Here is a 7636-nt window from a genome sequence, read left to right as displayed (position 1 = left end):
TATTAGATGAGCCCACTGTTCTTGTTGGATGCCTCCACACTCTTCTAAAGCTATTCCTAGGCACGGTGTGCATGTAATTCTACCCACAGTGCCTTCAAAATGTCCGATCTCTGTTGTATTACTTTATGTTTATAATAGGAGCAGGCAAATCAATCATGAGTTAATAACAACTGATTATGTAACAGCCTACACAATGTCTCTACTCATTGTACAGTTTGTGAGTATTAGGTAGACTTGTGTGATGAAAACGGGGTTGGTTATATATGAAAGATACATTCTTACAATGCTCTGGAGCTGATGCTATGACTCATCCTCTGTGTCTCCTGGTCTTAGCACTCAGTGTTCAGCTCCTGAGGATTAAAACTGCTTCACTGTGTCTCCCTGGTCTTTAACGCTCAGTGTTCAGCTCCTGAGGATTAAACCTGCTTCACTGTGTCTCCCTGGTCTTAACGCTCAGTGTTCAGCTCCTGAGGATTAAACCTGCTTCACTGTGTCTCCCTGGTCTTAACGCTCAGTGTTCAGCTCCTGAGGATTAAACCTGCTTCATTGTGTCTCCCTGGTCTTAACGTTCAGTGTTCAGCTCCTGAGGATTAAACCTGCTTCACTGTGTCTCCTGGTCTTAACGCTCAGTGTTCAGCTCCTGAGGATTAAACCTGCTTCATTGTGTCTCCCTGGTCTTAACGTTCAGTGTTCAGCTCCTGAGGATTAAACCTGCTTCACTGTGTCTCCTGGTCTTAACGCTCAGTGTTCAGCTCCTGAGGATTAAACCTGCGTCACTGTGTCTCCCTGGTCTTAACACTCAGTGTTCAGCTCCTGAGGATTAAAACTGCTTCACTGTGTCTCCCTGGTCTTAACGCTCAGTGTTCAGCTCCTGAGGATTAAAACTGCTTCACTGTGTCTCCCTGGTCTTAGCGCTCAGTGTTCAGCTCCTGAGGATTAAACCTGCTTCACTGGTTTCTCCAGCCCTCTTCAATAATTCACACAGAGAAATTGTGAGAGAGCTGGCAGACGCTCTAACACTTAAAAGGCTTGGAAAACAGACTGCGAAATGAACTGTTTAAAACAAGTTAAAAGGTCCAAAACTGATGGCTAAACTGTGGCTCACCTTACACACACAAGGATCTCTCAAATTATGACACACCTGCTGTTCAACTAACCACATGGATACAGAACCAATTAGGGAAGAGGTGCAATTGACATTGCAGCTATCGTATTGCATGGAATAGAGAATGGTTTAAATGAAAGGGAATCTGAATATATCATGTTTAATCCAATAAACAAGCAATAAACACATTCCTTATTCCTTCCACTTTCCTTCCTATACAGATAAACTCAGTTTATTAGGTACACCCATCTAGTACCAGGTCGGCCTCCCTACAGTCTGAATTCTTTGGGGCATTCTACGAGGTGTCTGGAACGTTCCACAGGGATGTTGGTCCATGCTGACGTGATGGCATCATGCAGTTGCTGCAGATTGGACGGTGGTACATTCATGCTGTGAACAGCCTGTTCCATCTCATCCCAAAGATGCTCTATTGGGTTGAGGTCTGGGGACTGTGCAGACTGTGCTGGCCACTCAAATAAACTGAACTCGCGGTCATATTCCAGGCAAGGTTTTTCCACTCCTCAATTGTCCAGTGTTGGTGATCGTGTGCCCGCCTATTACGGCCAAGACCATTTTAACGTGTAAATTTGGATAGTCACACTTGCTTCGCCTTCATGTTGTTGCTAGTAAGCAGGCTAGGTAGTGCTAGGTATCAACAGCAAATCCAGTAGGGGCAGGAAACTATAGTGAGCTTCGATTGGTCAATAGCAACGTTTTGTCGCAAGAGTATTTGCATAAAGTTAAGTTTTACCCAACTTTGGTCCCGCCCTGTTCAGCTCCCTCGCCCATTCTCGCATCGCCCAACGGTCCCCCGCCCACTTTGCTTCTTTCATTGAACATGAATGAGCTTCCGTTGTTTCATCGCCCCCAATGTGCTATAAGGATCTCTTATGTGAGCTTACACGATTCTTGCCATTCTCCTTCTACCTCTCTCATCAACGAGCTGTTTTCGCCCACAGGACTGCCGCTGACCGGACGTTTTTTTTGTTTGTCACAGCGTTCTCGGTAAACCCTAGACACTGTTGCACGTGAAAATCCCAGGAGGCCGTTTCTGAGATACGGGATCTGGCGCACCGATGATCATACCGCGCTCAAAATCGCTTAGGTCACTGGTTTTGCCCATTCTTACATTCAACCAAACAGTAACTGAATGCTTCAATGCCTGTTTGCCTGCTTTATATAGCAAGCCACTCCCATGTGACTCACTGTAAGAGTGATCCAGTTTTGTACCTAATAAACTGTCTGGTGAGTGTATATTCTTGTTCATAACAATTATGTAAAAGGTGAATTAATGATCCACGGGATGCAGGTTAGAACTCCCACTGTGGTGTTGGTTGGTTGCTGGAAGACACATTCCAAACCTCTTATAATAGCTCTGACAAGATGTGCTGCAATAAAAGTGACTACTTTGTAACAATTGATGTTCCAGTATAGTTTGCAAGTGCTTTCTCAGTTAAAAAAAGAACACACAAAAAAACATTTTATTTGTCTGAGCACGTTTGAAAATGACTGTTCCAGACTCCAATACTTCTAGTGTGCCAAATTGTATTCAATGAATTCTGACTTTTCTTCTTTCTCATAATTATCTGTAATTAAAACCCAGGAAAAAAGCCAATAACACTATTCCATGCTCAATGGTGTAAAAGTACATCTATGTCCTGTCTGCGCCAGATGTGGGGCAGCTCTCCAATCTCTCTGCCGAGACCAACATGAGGTGATGATTTCATTATGTGGTTCGCAGTGGAGGGTGAGGGATAATGATTGGGGGACTAGCTTCTTGTTTACTCAATGTCATTGCAGTTAGTAATGTCATCTTACGCACGGTGCCACCTGGCTCTGTGGTCTCTAGAGGCATTACAGGTGTGTGTGTGTGTGTGTGTGTGTGTGTGTGTGTGTGTGTGTGTGTGTGTGTGTGTGTGTGTGTGTGTGTGTGTGTGTGTGTGTGTGTGTGTGTGTGTGTGTGTGTGTGTGTGTGTGTGTGTGTGTGATTTCTATTTCAGACAAAGTCAGGGTTTTATATTCCCACACCTGTTTTATTATTCAGCTCTCTGTGGGTGTGAACGTCTGTTCAGGAGTTGTCTCTGCCGAGTCCCTAACAACCAGATGTTCCGGTTTTCAGGGGAAATGGAAAGAGAGCCTTTGACATGACTTCTGCTTTTGGACCTAAGCAAGGCGACACTCCATCTTATAGTGCAGAATACTTTTTGTTGTTGTTGTTCTAGTCAAGACCAGTATGTAGGGGATCTAGTTTCAGGTGTTTCTATTACACCTGCTATGTTACGTTCGTTTAGGAGTAGCTGTTTGTGCACTTTAGCTCAAAGACGTCCTTTGAGGGGCTCTGGGTGTTAAAGTAATGGAAGAGTTACTCCTGACATGTTCTAGCTTGCTCCTGTAGTAGGATGTATGTTGAGGAGGTGCTTAGTAATATATGTGTAACAGTATAACTTTAGACCGTCCCCTCGCCCATACCGGGGCGCGAACCAGGGACCCTCTGTACACATAACCCACTAAGCATCGTTACCCATCGCTCCACAAAAGCCGCGGCCCTTGCAGAGCAAGGGGAACCACTACTTCAAGGTCTCAGAGCAAGTGACGTCACCGATTGAAACACTATTTAGCGCGCACCACCGCTAACTAAGCTAGCGTTTCACATCCGTTACATATGCCATTTAGCAGATGCTTTTATTCAAAGAAACTTACATGCATACATTTTACACATGGGTGGCCCCAGGAGTCAAACCAACAATCGTGGCATTGAAAGCACCATGCTCTATCAACTGAGCCATTAAATGAGATCATTTTTTTATTAGCATGATTTTGATCATTGTCCTGCAACAGCACGTTGCTGATGAGATGAGTGTTATGTTGTCCTGTCCGTATTGAAAGGTGGCATACTAGGCAGCATAGAATGGGTAAAAGTCACTGACATACCAGCAAATCAGTTGTAGCCTTGTGTGTCTATTGTGGCCTTATGGTTCAATAGTATTTTCCCCGGATGTTTATGACCGCGTGCGCGCGCAAACACACACACACACACACACACACACACCAATAATCTTTGTGATGTGCAGAGAAAGCCCCAGCATAATGTGCTTAACCCTGCTGGCAGAGGAGCACTCTGGTGGGGTTTTTGTGGGGCTTTGTAGTCCAGGCCTGGCCAGTCAAAGCTGACCAGTCAACCAGAGAAGCCAGACCTCAGATCTTACATCTGGATGCCTCCAATCCAAAATCTACGGTCACATACAGGGCTGTTATCTGTTTGGACATATGCCTTTTGGCAGCCTGGAGGCAAGCAGCTGCAGAAGCTTCCATCCACAAACCCAAGACAAAGGAGTAACAGATAGTGATATCACATCAGTTCCCTCCATCAGTATAGAATGATGTGTTTGCTCATAACAATTCCCCAAATCAAATAGAGATTATAAACTGGGTCGTTCGAGCCCTGAATGCTGATTGGCTGACATCCGTGGTATATCAAACCGTATACCTCGGGTACGACAAAACATTTATTTGAACTCTTCTAGTTATGTTGGTAACCAGTTTATAATAGCAATAAGGCACCTCAGGGGTTTGTGATATATGGCCAATACACCACGGCCAAGGGCCGTATCTATGCACTCCACGTTGCGTGAAAAAACAGCCCTTAGCCATTGTATATTAGCCATATACCACAGCCCCTCGGGCCTTATTTTTGTTGAATGTAGCCGTTCTTTAACTAGGCAAGTCAGTTAAGAACAAATTGTTATTTACAATGATGGCCAACCCCAGCCAAACCTGGACAATGATGGGACAGTTGTGCGCCGCCCTATGGGACTCCCAATCATGGCCAGATGTGCTACATCCTAGATTCAAACCAGGGACTGTAGTGATGCCTCTTGCACTGAGATGCAATGCCTAAAACAACTGCGCCACTCAGAAGCTCTTATATCTTAATTGAACAAGTGTTTCCATAACATAAACACGTTATGGGATAACTTCATATTGATATATTCTTGATTTAATGTGCAATTACATTATTGTAATGAATGCAGGAATATTCTGTGCTTCACATGAAATGGCTTCCGTGTTGGGCGGTAGACTGCTATGATGACAATGACAACTCGGTTTAATTACAGTAAACTGCTCCCTGTCGTTCCCTCTATCTTTACCAAAGTCATTTACATGGAGACTAAAGGGGTTTGTGTGTAGTACCGAAAGGCTCTATATCATGTAAACGGTCTTTTTGGAAAGAATCCTCTCCTAAAGTGCTAGGCTAGAATATGATGTAGACAGAAGTTGACAGAAGTTGTCTTTGGAGAAAGAGAACACTGGAAAAACAGGAGGGGAGAAGAGAAAGAGAACACTGGACGAACAGGAGGGGAGAAGAGAAAGAGAACACTGGACGAACAGGAGGGGAGAAGAGAAAGAGAACACTGGACGAACAGGAGGGGAGAAGAGAAAGAGAACACTGGACGAACAGGAGGGGAGAAGAGAAAGAGAACACTGGACGAACAGGAGGGGAGAAGAGAAAGAGAACACTGGACGAACAGGAGGGGAGAAGAGAAAGAGAACACTGGACGAACAGGAGGGGAGAAGAGAAAGAGAACACTGGACGAACAGGAGGGGAGAAGAGAAAGAGAACACTGGACGAACAGGAGGGGAGAAGAGAAAGAGAACACTGGACGAACAGGAGGGGAGAAGAGAAAGAGAACACTGGACGAACAGGAGGGGAGAAGAGAAAGAGAACACTGGACGAACAGGAGGGGAGAAGAGAAAGAGAACACTGGACGAACAGGAGGGGAGAAGAGAAAGAGAACACTGGACGAACAGGAGGGGAGAAGAGAAAGAGAACACTGGACGAACAGGAGGGGAGAAGAGAAAGAGAACACTGGTCGAACAGGAGGGGAGAAGAGAAAGAGAACACTGGAAGAAAAATAAGGAAGAAAGAACTGCGAGGTTAGCAGTGTGTGTAGAAGTAGGACTTGACCCTCTGGGCCCATGCTTTATTGACTCTCTGGGCCCAGGCTTTATTGATTAACATGGCTTTGTCTCCCTGGGCCCAGAGGACACAGCTGTAGGATGATGTATGGCTGTTCTATTTCAACAGCTACAGGAAGGGACAAAAGTCAGATTCATAGACTACAGGGACCTTGTGTTTCCCCCCTACTACACCATGACCCTGGAGAGACCAGAGACATGTCAGGATATCCCCCCTACTACACCATGACCCTGGAGAGACCAGAGACATGCCAGGATCACCTCCTACTACACCATGACCCTGGAGAGAACAGAGACATGCCAGGATCACCTCCTACTACACCATGACCCTGGAGAGAACAGAGACATGTCAGGATCACCTCCTACTACATCATGACCCTGGAGAAGATGGCTGGGACATGCTAGGATTTGTTTTCATGTTACAAAATTTGATCTGAAAAAGGGCCAAGATGTCACAGACAGCTACACTCTGTGGTGACAAATTGACACTTACTTCCAGACAAGGACAACAGAAAAAAATAGAGAGTCTTGTGCCTGGATTTAGTCACGATGTGCTAGATGCCAAGAGTGAGTGCATATACTCACGCATAAAAGCAGTGTTACTGCCGCCTCTCTCTGTGTAAAGAGGCAATTTGCTCTCCCCTAAAACTCCTTCCTCTAGCAGTGTATACGGTATGGCTCTGGGTATTTGTCTGACACTGGCCCCCACTGGTGATAACAGGTTCCGTTTCTTTGTTTTGAACCCTGCTGGTCTATACCAACATGGGTGCTCTGAGAAATACAACTCTTGAGAGCTGTACTTTTGCTCCTCTGACTTTCACAACTAAAGCCATTTCTCATGTCTCACTGTTTAAATATCAAATTACAGTTAATTATGTGAAGGAGACTTAAGAAGCTGTTAATGTCTATTAAATATAGATATAGAGTGAAATTGAGCTAAAAACGCAAGGCCTGTATGTCCATTTAGCATGAAAGGAGTACAACCATGTCAAAGCTAGGTAGCGTGACAACTGGCTTCAGGATTTAGCTGTCAACTGGATGAGGAGCCACTTTAGTCCACAGGGGGGCACTGTTGTCCTTTGCTCCTCAAGCAGAAATCTTTTGCTACATTTTCATGATTTTTCCCCCAGATAATATTTGACACAAAATGACAATATGTTTATTCCTATTCCTATTCCTTGGTTGAATTTAGCACCATGGTATGGGGAATCATTTATTGTCTCTGTGTGTGTTTTAGCGCATAATGGTCTGTTAATTTCATAGCTCAGTGGTAAGGCATTCATTATCTGAGAATGGGCATCTACAATGGTTCATTCTCCAGGGAAGGATTTCAAACAGAGGAGAAAATAATGCTATGGGCAAAATGCACCAAAACACAAACAGCCGTTAGACACTGCTACTACATGTTCTGTCATCTTTCTAAAACAGCAGTTAGACACTGCTACTACATGTTCTGTCATCTTTCTAAAACAGCAGTTAGACACTGCTACTACATGTTCTGTCATCTTTCTAAAACAGCAGTTAGACACTGCTACTACATGTTCTGTCATCTTT

Source organism: Oncorhynchus clarkii, chromosome 6, assembly GCF_045791955.1.
Source record: "Oncorhynchus clarkii lewisi isolate Uvic-CL-2024 chromosome 6, UVic_Ocla_1.0, whole genome shotgun sequence".
Classification (NCBI taxonomy): Eukaryota; Metazoa; Chordata; class Actinopteri; order Salmoniformes; family Salmonidae; genus Oncorhynchus; species Oncorhynchus clarkii.
Note: the sequence above shows the minus strand (reverse complement) of the source record.